The 15,876-nt window shown below is 43.7% G+C and overlaps 1 protein-coding gene across 2 annotated transcripts in view; it reads right to left on the bottom strand.

The window, feature by feature from the left end:
* The window catches only part of RCL1 (RNA terminal phosphate cyclase like 1), a 98,521-nt gene extending 82,691 nt beyond the window's left edge, over positions 1 to 15,830 (bottom strand). The window contains exons 1-3 of one of the 2 annotated variants that reach the window (XM_045042520.1): positions 15,683 to 15,825; positions 15,325 to 15,508; positions 14,879 to 15,065 (exon numbers count right to left, since the gene is read on the bottom strand). The gene's annotated coding sequence lies outside the window, so the exon portion shown is untranslated. Of the gene's footprint in view, positions 1 to 14,878; positions 15,066 to 15,324; positions 15,509 to 15,682 lie in introns of both variants that reach the window. The other variant, XM_045042522.1, reaches the window with a different exon arrangement.
* Between the last annotated feature and the right edge of the window lie 46 nt (positions 15,831 to 15,876).

Here is a 15,876-nt window from a genome sequence, read left to right on the forward strand (position 1 = left end):
TTTAAAAGGTACATATTTATTTAAAAAAACTATAAAATGGGGGGCCTGGTGGCTCAGTCGGTTAAGCACCAGACTTCGGCTCAGGTCATGATCTCACGGACTGTGAGTTTGAGTCCCGCGTGGGGCTCTGTGCTGACAGCTCGGAGCCTGGAGCCTGCTTCAGATTCCGTGTCTCCCTCTCTCTCTGCCCCTCCCCTGCTCTCTCTCTCTCTCTCTCTCAAAAATACATAAAGATTAAACATTTTTTTAAAACTGTAAAATGAAGTATAAGTAATACATCCTAGCACCAGGAGCTTCAATGTGGGGGCTCGGAGAGTAGGAGCAGGAAGAATAATACGGAAATGGCGCCCCCTTCTGTGCATCTCAGGAACTGCCCCACACCACCAGGAGCAGGCTTCGTGCCCAGCGGGGAGTCCAAGGCTCAGGCATCGCCAGGTTTCCTCCCACTTCATGTTCTCTTTATCAGTTGCTTTATGAGTTTCCTCCTTGTTTAAATTCCCCACCCCTGTCTCTTCCCTCGGGTTTGACTTCAGTCTGAACACGGGATCGTCACAGCCACTTAGAATTCTGCCCCTGAGCCCTCATCATTTCTTTTCTTTCTTTTAAAGTTTATTTCTCTATTTTGAGAGAGAGAGAGAGAGAGAGAGAGAGAGAGAGAGAGAGAGAGAGAGAATGAATCCCAAGCAGGGGTCGGAGCTGTCAGCACAGAGCCCAGAGAGGGGCTCAGACGCACAAACTGGGAGATCATGACCTCAGGGGAAGTCAGATGCTTAACGGACCGAGCCACCCAGGCGCCCCAGCTCCGATCATTTTATATCCCACTGCGGGGCTCCATTCCTCACGGTGGGCCTCTCCTGTTTAGGACAGATTAAGTTCTAACAGAGTTCGTCTCTTCCTGTTTGGCTCATCAGTTAGTACTTGCTGAGAAATAAATATTTTTCACCTGCTCATCCACATATTCTGTGCTGTTCTCCAGACAGTGAATTACAAGCCCAAGGCGAGACTGCAAAGAGCGTTTTTCTGGAGGGTCCTTTCTGTACCAGGTTTTGTTGGTTTTCTTTTGTTTTTGTATTAAGCACCAAGAGCCAAGGACCGGGTGTTCCTGAAACCCTTCTTCCCATTATGCAAAGCCTCACGGTGCCCCAAGGCATCACAGTTCCATCTACTGGGACAAATTTGAGTAATTAACTTTTTAAAAGTTATCTGCTAACTGATAGTATCTTACTGTGCTAACACACTTGTCTTTTAATAGTAATCTTTAAAATCTTGAGTCAAAGACTGGGGGTGGAGAGATTAAAAAAAAAAAGAGAATGTCCACTTCCAATAAAAAGATTTGCCTAAAGAGATTATTACACATTTACACAAAGAGCCTTACGTTTACACAATGATAAAGTGTTCCCATTTTACTAAGAGCCTCACCGCCTGCTTGGAGGCCGTGTGATCACCGCTTACTGAGCAGAGGGAGGCCCAGCATGGTTTCGTATTCGCTCAGCTCTGTAGAACCAGGCCTGGGACTCAACTCTTCTGCTGTGCCCCCCATTTTTCTGAAGAGAATATTTGATGAGGCAGAGGCTGCAAATACTGACTGAAAAGAGATACTGATAATTGAAAAGAATTGTTCACAGATTAAAATTTTCCTTCAATTACTATTATTTGGTATTACTGTTCATAGCAGTCATTAATACCCTCTTCTGCTCTCCAGAAGGAAGACTCCAGAGTGTAGAGGTTTTGCTGTGTTGATCGCTATGTTCCTGAAACCACGGCTGACCTTCCGTAAGTACTAATTGAAACAAGCAAACAAAAAAATCAATCAGTATGAATAATAAAAAGGTGATGTTATCAATTATGCCTCAGTAAAGCTGAAAAAAAAATACACTGAGAAAAATCCACTGCCCTTATTTTTTTTAAGTGAAGTTATGGGGGTGCCTGGGTGGCTCAGTAGGTTGAGCATCCGACTCTTGATTTCAGCTCACGTCATGCTCCTAGGGTCGTGGGGTCAAGCCCCGCATCAGGTTCTGAGCTAAGTGTGGAGCCTGCTTAAGATTCTCTCTCTCTCTCTCTCTCTCTCTCTCTCTCTCTCTCTCTCTCTTTCTGCCCCTCTCCCCTGCTCACACACACATTCTCTCTAAAATAAGTAAACAGATAAAATAAAGTGAAGTGATGTTAGATTGGATTTGTTTTATTCTATGACTGGATAAAAAGTATGTAGATTCATTACAGCTTTTTCAAATGAAATAGAAAAGTGAAAAAACAAATGAACACATCACATGCATTGGGATGGCACGCACAGAACAGAGGCCATGGGAGGACAGGGTGAGAAAGTGGCCGTGTGCAAGCCCAGAGGAGGGCTCTCACCGGACGTCAATCCTGACGACACCTTGATCTTGGACTCCCAGCCTCCAGAGCTGTGAGAAAACAAAAAGTAAAGCCTCTCAGTCTATGGCATTTTGTGGCCACTGGAGCAGACTAATACAGGATACGCTTCTCCTGTATAGATTCTCCTGAAATACAGGTGGCATTTCTCTTGGGTAAACACCTATGAGAGAGATTCCTTGGTCTTATGGTAGGTGTGTATTTAACTTGACAAGAAATTGCCAAACTGTGTTCCAGAGTCGCTGCATCATTTTGTGTTGACATCAGCTGTAGTTGCCCCACATCCTCGTCAATATTCGGTGTTACCTGGTGAGGCCTTTGCTTTTTTTGTTTTTTTTTGTTTTTTTGTTTTTTTGTTGTTGTTTTAATTTTAGCTATCCTGGTGGGATATACTGGTATCTAATTATGGTACTATTTTACATTTTCCTTTTCTTTTTAAATTTTTTTTTTTTGAAGGAGAGACAGAGAGCGAGAGAGAGATCAAGTAGGAGAAAGGGCCAGAGGGAGAGACAGAGAGGGAGGGAGAGATCCTCAAGCAGGCTCCATAATGAGCAGGACTCAATCCCACCATCCTGGGATCATGACCTAAGCCAAAATCAAGAGTCCAGTGCTCAGTCAACTGAGCCATCCAGGCACCCCCACATTTTCCTGATGATGTTAAGCATCTTTCAAGTGCCTACATGTTAATCATATGTCTTCTTTGATGGAAGTATTTGTTCACATTTGTTTCCCTTTTTGTTATCAGGTTGTCTGTTTTGTTATTATTGAGGTGTTAAGGGGTCTTTATCTATCCTAGGTATAAGCATTTCATTCAGTATATGTTTTGCAAAGATTTTCTTCCAGTCTGTCTTGCCTTCATATTTTCTAAACATTGTCTTTCAAAGGGCCTAAGTTTTTAGTTTTTATGTATGTATGTATGTATGTATGTATGTATTTATTTATTTATGTTTATTTTTGAGAGAGAGAGGGAGAGAGAGAGAAAGAGAGATGCGTGCGTGCATGAATAGGGGAGGGACAGAGAGAGAGGAAGACACAGAATCCGAAGCAGGCTCCAGGCTCTGAGCTGTCAGCACACAGCCCGATGCGGGGCTCAAACCCATGAACTGTGAGATCATGACCTGAACCGAAGTCGGATGCTTAACTGACTGAGCCACCCAGGCACCCTGCTAAGTTTTTATTTTTAATAAAGTCTAATTTATAAGGTTTTTCTGTTATGGTTCATGCTTTTTGGGTTCTAAGAAATCTTTACCTAAACAAAAATGACAAAGGTTTCCCCCTACATTTCTTTCAGAAGTTTTATAGTTTTTTGAAAGTTTATTTATTTTGAGAGAGAGAGACAGAGCACACAAGCGGGGGAGGGGCAGAGAGAGAGGGAGACAGAGAGAATCCCAAGCGGCCTCTGCACTCCTAGTGCAGAGCCCGATGTGGGACTCGAACCCACGCACTGTGAGGTCATGACCTGAGCTGAAATCAAGAGCCAGATGCTTAACCAACTCAGCCACCTAGGCGCCCCAAAGTTTTTGTTTGTTTGTTTGTTTTTTAATTTTTTTTTCAACGTTTTTTATTTATTTTTGGGACAGAGAGAGACAAAGCATGAACGGGGGAGGGGCAGAGAGAGAGGGAGACACAGAATCCGAAACAGGCTCCAGGCTCTGAGCCATCAGCCCAGAGCCTGACACGGGGCTCGAACTCATGGACCGCGAGATCGTGACCTGGCTGAAGTCGGACGCTTAACCGACTGCGCCACCCAGGCAAAGTTTTATGATTTTTAACTTTTACATTGAGGCATATGATCCACTTTGAATTAATTACGGCATATGATGAGAGGTAAGAATTGAGTTCATGTTTTTCCACAAGGATATCCTATTATTCTAGCCACATTATTATTTTTTGTAAGTAATCTCTACACCCAACATAGGGCTCAAACTCACAGCCCCAAGATCAAGAGTTCCATGCTCTACTAACCGAACCACCCAGTCGCTCCTCTAGCAATATTGTTTAAAAGACCATCCTTTTCTTCTTTGTCAAAAATGAATTGACATTATTATATGTAAGTCTATTTCTGGACTCCCTATTCTGTCCCATCCATATGCCTATCTTTACATCAACACCATGCTGTCTTAATTACTATAGCCTTACAGTAAATCTTGAAATCTGGTAAAGTTCTCCATTCCTATTCTTTCTTACGTTTGTTTTGGCTGATCTAGATTCTTTCTATTTCTCCACAAATTTTAGAATAAACCCATCAATTTCTATTAAAAAAAAAAACAACAACAACAAACCCAAACAACCTACTGACATCGTGACCAAGACTATGTTAAATCTATAGATGATTTGGGGGAGAATTGACATAACAATAATGAGTTTCTATGCATAAACATGATCCATCTAACCATTTATTTAAGTCTTCTATAATTTTTCTTGGAAATATTTTGTAATGTTCAATATTCGGTCTTTGCATTCAGTTTGTTAGATTTACCCCTAATATTTATTTAGGGGTTATATAGTAACAGGGGCACAACGGTGGCTTAGTCTGTTGAGTGTTGGACTTCAGCTCAGTTCACGATCTCATGGTTCATGAGTTCGAGCCCCACATCAGGCTCACTGCCGTCAGCCGGTTAGCACAGAGCCCGCTTTGGATCCTCTGTCCCCCTCTCTCTCCCCTCTCCCACTTGTGCTTTCCCCAAAATAAATAAATATTTTTTAAAAATGTTACTTCAAATGGCATTTTAAAAGCTTTTTATTTATTTATTTTTATTTTACATCTAAGTCAGTTAGCATATAGTGCAACAATGATTTCAGGAGTAGAACGCAGTGATTCATCCCCTATGTATAACACCCAGTGCTCATCTCAAGTGTCCTCTTTAATGCCCCTTGCCCATTTAGCCCATCCCTCCACCCACAACCCCTCCAGCAACCTTCAGTTTGTTCTCTGTATCTAAGAGTCTCTTATGTCTTGTCCCCCTCCCTGTTTTTATATTATTTTTGCTTCCCTTCCCTTCTGTTCATCTGTTTTGTATCTTAAATTCCACATATGAGTGAAGTCATATGATGTTTGTCTTTCTCTGACTAATCTCACTTAGCATAGTACCCTCTAGTTCCATCCACGTTGTTGCAAATGGCACCATTTCATTCTTTTTGATTGCAAAAACTTTTTATTTGAAATGGTCTGTTGCTAGTGTATAGAAATACCATTGTTTCTCTGAATCTTGCAACTAGAACTCATTAGTTCTAGTGGCTTTTTAAAATTTTTTTTAACGTTCATTCATTTTTGGGGAGAGAGAGAGAGAGAGAGAAACAGAACGTGAGTGGAGGAAGGGCAGAGAGATCTAGTAGCTTTTTTGTAGATTCCTTAGGATTTTTCACATACAACCCCATTTGTGAACGAGACAGTTGTGTTTCTTCCTTTCCAGTCTTCCTTGCCTTATTGCACTGACCAGCACCTCCAGAACAATGTGAAAGAGACATGATGAGGGTAGACATCTTTGTCTTGTTCCTTACCTTCGGGAGAATATATTCACCATTAAGTATGATGTTAGCTTTAGGCTTGTTTTCTTTTGTTCTGTATGCTTTGGTATCTTGTTAAATCCTGCTGTGACTCAGAACATGGTCACTGTAAATATTTCACATGTGAATGAAAAGAACATTATCTATCTATCTACCTATTGAGATCTCCTACATTTTCTCATTGTAACACTTCCCCACGTCTTATATACGTATTACATTAACATCTTAGAGTTATATCACCCCAATAGATCATATATATATATATATATATATATATATTTTTTTTTTTTTTTTAATTAACTTTGTTTACATCTTGGAAAACTTTATCAGTATAAAAAGGCTTCCTCATTCTGTTTTCTTCCTCCTTCCTTCTGAATGCCATTAGGTGGCATTTCATCATACGGATGGACCACACTTGACTTAACCAGTGTATCCCACTTTGAAGGGTATTTTTTGTTTTGGGAGTTTTGTTTTTTAATCAGGATGCAAATTTCTGTCTCTCTCTCTCTCTTTTCTTCTTCTTTTTAACCTTTTGACCCCTTTCTCTCATTTCTCCCACTCTCCACCCTTGCCTCTGGCAGCTATCAGCAGTCTGTACTCTGTATCCTGGAGCTTGGCTTGTTGTTGATGTTATGTGAGACTCCACATAGAAAAGAGAAGCATGGTATTTGTCTCTCTCTGACTTATTTCACTTAGCATAATGCCCTCAAAGTCCATCAGTGTTGCAGTAAATGGCAAGGATTTATTCTTTTTTTTTTTTTTTTTTTTTTTTACATTTATTTTTGAGACAGAGAGAGAGCATGAACGGGGGAGGGGCAGAGAGAGAGAGGGAGACACAGAATCGTAAGCAGGCTCCGGGCTCTGAGCCGTCAGCCCAGAGCCCGACGCGGGGCTCGAACTCACAGACTGTGAGATCATGACCCGAGCTGAAGTCGGACGCTCAACCGACTGAGCCACCCAGGCGCCCCAGGATTTATTCTTTTTGATGGCTAAGTAACATTTCTTGGTATATACCACATTCCATTGCATACACCACAATTTCCTTATCCATTCATCCATCGATGGACAATTAGGATGTTTCCATATCCTAGCTATTGTAACTAATGCTGCAATGAACATGAAGGTCCACGTATCCTTTAGAATTAGGGTTTTCGTTTTCTTCTGACCAATACCCAAATGTGGAGTTGCTGGATCGTATGGTAGTTGTATTTTTAATATTTTGAGAAAACTCCATAGTGGTTTTCAGAGTGGCTGAGCCAATTTACATTCCCACCAGTGAGGCACGAGGGTTCCCTTTTCTCCACATCCCCGCCAACATTTACTATTTCTGGTCTTTAGCCATTCACGTTATAGCCATTCTAACAGGTATGGGTGGTATCTCACCATGGTTTTGATTTGCACTCCCCTGACGATTAATGATGTTGAGCATCATTTCATGTACCTGTTGGCCATCTGTATGTCTTCTTTGTATGACATTTGTATGTGAAATTCCATTGTATGAATATACTACATTCTGTTTATCTATTCATCTGTCGAAGGAGGTTTGAGTTGTTTCCACCTTTTGGGTATTATGAACGATGTTGCTATAAACACTCACGTACAAGTTTTTGTGTAGACCTAAGTTTTCAGTTCCCTTGGGTATATACTTAACAGTGGAACTGGGTTATATGGTAACACTATGTTTCATTGAGAAATCGCCGGATTGTTCTATAATTACTGCACCATTTTACATTTCCACTGGAAGTGCATGAGAATCCCAATTCCTCCACATCTTCACCAACACTTGTGTGATCTGACTTTATTTTAACCTTCTTACTTTCCAATTTTTCTTTTTCCCTACCTCCTTCACTCACTTCTCTATTTCCTCCCCTCATTTGGACAAATCTTCAGAATTTCTTTTCTTTTTAAATATTTTTTTAACACTTATTCATTTTTGAGAGACAGAGAGAGACAGAGCATGAGTGGGGAAGGGGCAGAGAGAGAGAGGGAGACACAGAATCAGAAGCAGGCTCCAGGCTCTGAGCTGTCAGCACAGAGCCCCATGTGGGGCTCAAACCCACAAACCACAGGTTCGTGACTTGAAGTCAGACACTTAACCGACTGAGCCACCTTGGCACTCTTAACTCTTCAGAATTTCTAATATTACTGAGACCCTAAAATAGTTCCACCCAGGAACCCTTTCCCTCGTATTAGATCTTAAACTTCTCTTCAGTTAAAGTCGCTACCGGCCTCTAACTCATTTCTACTATGCGCATTTTTGGATTTCTAATCCTCAACAGCCAAGCCCCCATCTAAATGCACTGCACCCTGTCAGTGTTTCTGATCTCAGGGTTTGAAAAGAATCTTCAAAGTTTCTTAGTCTTGTTCATTTTATGAAAGAAGGATGTGGTGAGAAGACTGAATAAAAAGAAGGTGGGAAATAAGAGAAGGGAAGCAGAGGGAGGAGACAGGAGGGAAGCACCAAGCTTATGCCTGACATTTTACATAATCTTATTCAAATCTCACAGCGACCCCAAAAGATTGGTGTTACCTTTCCCCTGCTTCAAAAATGAGGGGACTGAAGCGAAGAGAAGTTAATTATTTTGTTTGAGGTCCCCCAACCTGTGAGAGTCGAACTTAGCTACTTGCAACTACAAATCCTGTGATCCAGGAAACTCGAATTTCGAGGAGAAGAATGACCCTCATGGGTGTATGATTACCTTATCCCTCGGTCCTGGGACAGACATACCGTGGATGGACCACGGCTCCAGCAGTGAAGGGGGATTATTAGGAGAATAACACAGTGTCTTGTTTCTGAAGGGAAGTCAGTGCTGTGATGGGAGTAGTTTTGTCTCAAAGGACAGGAGATGCCTCTGGCTAGAAGAAAATAGGCTGGGAAGTATGTCCCTCCAGCAAGCTTATGGTATTTGTCACCTGGAAGGAACTCCAGAGTTAGATATGTGAGACAGTATAGAAAATTCCAGGAGAAAACTTTAGAACATGGGTTACCTCAGAGCAAAGGAAGCTACTCATATTTCTACAAATTATTCAAAGAGCAGTAGCGGGTGCCTGGGTGGCTCAGTTGGTTAAGCGGCTGACTTCAGCTCAGGTCATGATCTCACAGTTTGTGAGTTCGAGCCCCGCATCAGGCTCTGTGCCAACAGCTCGGAGCCTGGAGCCTGCTTTGGATTGTGTGTGTGTGTGTCTCTCTCTGCCCCTCCCCTGCTCGCACTGTATCTCTCTCTCAAAAAATAAATAAACATTAAAAAAAGATAAAACAAGAGCAGTAGCAATTTTTTTTTTTTAAAGTAATCTCTGTGCCCAAGGTGGGGCTCGAACTCATGACCCTGAGTTGCATGCTCTACTGACTAAGCCAGCCAGGGACCCCTTATGTATTTTTAAAAAATATATAAGGTAGGGGCGCCTGCCTGGCTCAGTCAGTGGAGCATACAATTCTTAATCTCAACGTTGTAAATTCGAGTCCCACGTTTGTTGGGTGTAGAGATTACTAAAAGATGAAATCTTAAAATACAGGATATTCATTTCCTCTTCCCCTTTTAGTTAAATGGTAGTGTATTACCTTAGTTTGGCAATCCTGCTTTTTTTTCACTGGATATCATGTCATAGCAGTACATAGAGGTATTTCTTACTTGTTTTTAGAGCTATGTACTGATTCTAGTATGTGAACGGGTCCTAGTTTATGAAAGCATTCTGTGATGGATGATCGTTGAAGTTGTTTCCACTTTTTTGGTTTTGCAAACAGTGGTCACTGAACAACCTTATGTATCTTTTCGTATTTTTGTCAGTGGATCTTTAGGCTTGAGGCCTAAAAGTGGGATATTTGGATCGACAGGTTAATATCTATGCAATTTTACTAGATAGTCCCAAATTCCCCTCCCCCTGGATTATACCATTTTTGCGTTCCCACCAGCAAAAAATTAAAGTGCTTGTTCCCTGACTGCTTTGTCAACACGTTTTGCTGTCTAAACTTTTAGATTTCTGCCAATCTGAGAGTTGGGGAATAGTATCTTCGTGCAGTTTTCATTTGCATTTCCTTTAAGTGTGACTGTACATCTTTTCACATATTTAAAGGTCCTTTATTTTCATTATTGTGTGTGTGTGAATTGTGTGTGTATATCTCCTGTCTATTTTCCACAAGGTGATGGTTTTCCTTTTCTTCTCCAAGTGATGAAGCCCTTCGTATATTTATGAAGGATACTGATGGTGATGTGCTGAGAGCCCGCCTACAAGCACCGATTGTTAAATAGTCAGGAATTTTGTGACCCTGCTGATGTCACATGGGTGCAGGTGAGCGCATTTTGGCAACTTAAAATCTACTGTGGTGGGAGGGTTTACACCATGGCAATTGGCAAAGACTGAACCAGGAGTCCTCCTTGCTCTCCAGAACACAATCAGACAACATTAATCCTTTGTAAGTCGGAAATACCTATCGCAGTTTTTAACTTGTCTTTTTATTTTGCTTATGATGTGTTTCGCTAACGCAAAAATTTTACTGTCACTGTTGTTTTGTATAGTCCAAATTTCAGTCTTTTCCTTAATTGCCTCCGGATTTTGAGTTCAGGAAGTTTCCCCAATTCCTTAATTATGGAGGAATCCGCTCTTACTTCCTTCTAGTAATTATACAGCTTTGTTTCTTTAAGAAGTTTTTAAATCTTTGACCCATCCGGAATTCATCTTGTGTAGAGAAACGGATGACTGTCTGGCTATCTATTTACCCCAATACTATTTACAAAGAAGGACTTTTTCCTCCATTGATTTCAGATGCCAGCTTTATCACATATTAAATTTCCAGATGCAATTATTTTTGGATTTTCTACTCTGTTTCATTGATCTATGTATTCATGTCCCAACACCATAATCTTATTGTACAAGCTTATAATGTTTTTTTTTAATTTTTTTAAATGTTTATTTACTTTTGAGAGAGAGACGGAGTATGAGTGGGGGAGGGCAGAGAGAGAGAGGGAGACACAGAATCCGAAGCAGGCTCCAGGCTCCGAGCTGTCAGCACAGAGCCTAATGTGGTGCTCGAACCCACAAACCCTGAGATCATGACCTGAGCCCGAGTCAACCGCTTAACCGACTGGGCCACCCAGGAACCCCAAGTCTTTTATTTTAATGACTGGTAGGGCTGGCCTCATTTTCTTCTTTCTCAGAGCTTTCCCAAATATTCTCATTGATTTAATTTCCCAAGGCTCCTTCTTCTGTTGCTTTTGCAAAGTGTTTTAAAAAAAATATGGGCTTGGGCCGCCTGGGTGGCCTGGGTTAGCGTTCAACTTCGACTCAGGTCATGATCTCACAGTTCACGAGTTCAACCCCGCAACGGGCTCTGTGCTGATAGCTCAGAGCCTGGAGCCCGCTTCGGATTCTGTGTCTCCCTCTCTCTCTGCCCCTCCCTCACTCTCGCTCTGTCATTCTCTCAAAAATAAACAAACATTTAAAAAACAACAACAACAACAACATGGCCTTGTATTTTCTGACTTCTGCCTCCTCTGTAGGGTCCATAACCCTACTTTAGTTGAGACCTTCTCTTTTTCCCCTGATGTTCTTGTCCTGGATAAGTTGAATTCTACTCACAGACGTTTCCTCGGACAGAAAGCATTATGTAAACTTCATCTAGCATTGTGAATCACTAATTCTGTTCCTGAGTAGCTATGGGATCTGGGGGCAAAACCATCTCCAGATTTTTTCAACTATACATTGAAAATAAAAAATAACGTATTTCATAGGGGGTTTGTTTTGTGCAATTAGAAATAATTTGCAGGCAGTTCTCAGTCCTACCTGTCAGTAGAATTTGACTCACTTAATTACTCCCTCCTTGGAACACAACTGGCTGACTTCCAGCTGACCCCACACTCACCCTAACTTACCTTCCCCCTCAGGCTCCCTCAGTGTTGCCTCCTCAGCCTAGAAAGTGGGGACACTCCAGAACTCAGACTTCAGACTTCTCTCATCTAAATTCACTCCCCTAGTGAGTTTATACTATCTTCAGAATTTAAAGGATGACTCCCGGGGGCCTGGGTGGCGCAGTCGGTGACACGGTTACACGTCAGATTCTTGGTTTCGGCTCAAGTCATAATCCCAGGGATGGAACCCGATGTCAGGCTCCTCGCTGAGCACGGAGCCTGCTTGGGATTCTCTCTCTCTCTCTCTCTCTCTCTGCCCTTCCCCTGCAATCCCCCCCTCCTCAAATTTAAATAAACACTCCCAAATTTTGTATCTCCAGCCCAGACCTGCACTACATATTCAAAATCTGTACACCTAACTGCTTCCTTATCAACTCCCACTGGACGTCTCAAAGATATGACCAATTTAATGTATCCCAAAACAACTCTAATATTCTCCCCCAAACCTGTTTCCCTTACGGTCCTCCCAATCATCTCAGTTAATGACAATTCTGTTCTTCTAGCAGCTGGTGGGGGGGGGGCACTTTTTGTCCCCTCTCTAATCCACCTACCCCTGGGTTCATCCATGTGGCCACAAGTGGCAGTGATGAGGTCTTGGACTGGTGGGGGTTCGGAGTTAACAGCCAAGAAAGAATTCTTGAGACGTCTTCAGTGCAAAAGGGTGATTTTACTGGGGCGCCTCGGTAGCTCAGTCAGTTAAACGTCCGACTTCGGCTCAGGTCATGATCTCACAGTTCGTGAGTTTGAGCCCCACATCGGGCTCTGTGCTGACAGCCCAGGGCCTGGAACCTGCTTCAGATTCTGTGTCTCCCTCTCTCTCTGCCCCTCCCCTACTCATGCTCTGTCTCTCTAAAATGAGCAAATGTCAAAAAAAATTTTTTTTTAATTTTTTTTTTAAATGGCCATTTTATTAAAGCACAGGGATAGGATTCATGGGCAGAAAGAGCTGCACGAGGGCTGTGCACAGTGACCGGTTATATACTATGGAGATGGGGAGGCAGAGTCAAATGGGAGGCCTCCAGAGGGACTGGGATGTGCTAAGGAGGACTCCCAGGACACCTGAGGCCTTGCTGTCGTCAAGCAAAGGTGGTTTTCCCTCTCGTAAGGCATTAACATCAGGACAGCAGGGGGGTTCTGGAGAAATGTTCTACTCTGTATGTGCCTCAAGTATTTGCCAATGGGCGGCAGGTTATAAGGAAGTTTAATCTTACCTGCCATTTCCTTCTTGCCTTTGTTCCCACATCACTGTGGACGGGGAGGGTGACGTTGGGGCTCCAGGATATGAGGTTTCTGGAGATTAGGCTGTTGATAAGATTGCCTTTTTCTTGGAATTTACTAAGATATTTGTAAACTGATGGAGACTCCCGTCAGCAGGACTGGGGTCTCCATCAGTTAACTATTTGTTTTCTTTCCTCCCCTTTGTCCTTGGGCAGCCAAGGTGCCTGAGGAATGCCACCAGTATCCAACCTGGGGTGGGGGGGGGGAGGAGGAGGGGGGTGATGCCACCTTGTGCTTCCCCCTCGGCTCGCCTGATGCTCCCTCATCACCAGCCCAGCTTTTCCAGGCCGGAATGACTGTGACGGCCCGGCGTCCCGCCACAGGGTCCATCTCGGGCTTCTTCAGACCCTGACTTCTGCAGGATTCCTAGAAGGCAAGCCCCAGCACACAAGCCCTTCCTGAATCTCTTGTCCACGTACATCCTCTGAGGTATTACCGTGAACTCAGAGCCCTTACCGCACTAGGCCCCGCCAATGCCTATGTATGGAGAAATGCCCGTGTTAGGCCCAGCCGCCCAGACACCTCCCACAGCTCAGCACTTACTTACTCATTTGTCATCAACGAACTTTAGCAAAGCTGCAATTAGTCGACAGCTTTGTGGGGCCTGTTATGTGACCACAACACTCAGCTTTTTTTCTCCCCGATGACAGGATGATTCCTCTGCTGTTTTGTTTGTTTGTCTAAACATTTTTTTTTTCTAAGCCAAACTTCCTCAAGATTTTCTTTTAGGGCCCTTTGGCAGCTAAAAGCTCAAATGTTCCTGGCGTTGGAGATTAGAAGTACTTTCTCTACACCTTCAGGTTTTCTAGTGTTTCCCCACTTGGACTTGTGCAGACTTTTCCCTTCTTTTGACACTTCTGTTTTGTAAGTTTTCCACTCCTTTCGTTTGTGTTCTTTTTCCTTACGTAATCCCTTCCTTGGCTTTCCTTGGGTTATTTTGATGGCCTTTTTCTAACTACATGAACTGAATGTGTAAGTCATTTGTTTTCATTCTTTTTTTTTTTTTCATTTTTTTTTTTTTAATATTTTTTAAACCATTTTTTTTTCAACGTTTATTTATTTTTGGGACAGAGAGAGACAGAGCATGAACGGGGGAGGGGCAGAGAGAGAGGGAGACACAGAATCGGAAACAGGCTCCAGGCTCTGAGCCATCAGCCCAGAGCCCGACGCGGGGCTCGAACTCCCGGACCGCGAGATCGTGACCTGGCTGAAGTCGGACGCTTAACCGACTGCGCCGCCCAGGCGCCCCTTTTTTTTCATTTTTAAATGTTTATCTTTGAGAGAGAGAGAAAGAGAGACAGAGTGGAGTGTGAGTGGGAGAGGGGCAGAGAGAGAGGGAGACAGAATCTGAGGCAGGCTCCAGGCTCTGAGCTGTCAGCACAGAGCCTGACGGCGGGGCTTGAACTCACGAGATCATGACCTGAGCCTAAGTTGAACGCTCAACCCACTAAGCCACTCAGGCGCCCCTGTTTTCATTCTTTCTTAATCATGAATAAATATCACAAGCTATTCAATGTCTGTCTTTCTTTCTTTCTTTTTTAAAATGTTTATTTTTGAGAGTGGGGGAGGGGTGGGGGGGGGAGATACAGAATCTGAAACAGGCTCCAGGTTCTGAGCTGTCAGCATAGAGCCCAATGAGGGCTCAAACTCATGAACTGTGAAATCATGACCTGAGGCAAAGTAGGATGCTTAAGAGACTGAGCCTCCCAGGCGCCCCATCTAAGTGCAGTGCCTCCTACCCATTAAACTCCCCTTCCAGCCCCCCAGCCCCCCAGCCCCCACCCCACCATCCAGTCCCCCAGCTCAGATACACTTACCCTGTGGCTGGCATTGTAGTGGACACACGTTATTTTAACAACTCATGCCAATCTTCCAGGCCCATGTTACAGGTGAAATGAGCACTCAGATGTCTGTCTTGCAATGCCTGGCTGACTCACTCAAAACAGCATGCAACTCTTGATCTCAGAGTCATGAGTTCGAGCCCCACCTTGGGTGTGGAGATTACTAAAAAGAAAAATAAGTAAACTTAAAAAAAAAAAAAAGTCAGTCTTGTGTTTCCATTCCTGGAATAGAAATATTTGAACAGTTTTAAGGCTTTGCCCCCTAACCGTGCCTTCCTCCCTCTGTCCTCTAACTCAACACCCAGAGCAAAAGCCATCTCTGCAAAGTAAAGGTTCCTAAAGCACTGACCACCTGATATAACACAGCCTCCCTCCACACTTTCACACGTTCTATTTTGTTCCTAACACTGATCCCAAATTACCTTGCTCGTTTGTTTCCTTGAGACGACCTGCCTCCCATCACTAAACTTAAACTTCCAGGAAGAGAAACTTCGTGTTGTTCAACACCGCATTGCCGAGGCTTCACTGAAGAAATACCCGTGGCATCAATGCGTTGCCGAAAGCAGAGAATGGAGCTTGTGCAGGAGCCGGCACTTCTAGACTCCGCTAAAAGTAACAACAGCTACTCCTGAATCTGAAAGCGTGATCCTGGGAGATCAGAGGCACCCCTCCACGGCTGGGACTCAGGGCACCTCACTGAATTTCGGCTGGGTGTCCCCTCCTGTGGTGGGGGGGAGGAAACGAGCCTAGTCACCCATTGTGATTCTACGCACAACGTACCTTAAAACCTGCGCAAAAGCAAGTGGGGAGGAGGAGCGGTCGCCCGGCCGCAGAGGAGCTGGGGAGGTGCCGGCTGGGGGTGGGGGAGGAGGGGACAGTCTGGAGACCCGGGAGAGGGGGCGAGGGGGCGCAGGGGTGGGGAGGGGCGCGAGGGAGGGCCGGGGCGGGACGGGCGCGGAGCTGGGGGAGGCCGA

This window comes from Felis catus, chromosome D4 (genome assembly GCF_018350175.1).
Source record: "Felis catus isolate Fca126 chromosome D4, F.catus_Fca126_mat1.0, whole genome shotgun sequence".
Taxonomy (NCBI): domain Eukaryota; kingdom Metazoa; phylum Chordata; class Mammalia; order Carnivora; family Felidae; genus Felis; species Felis catus.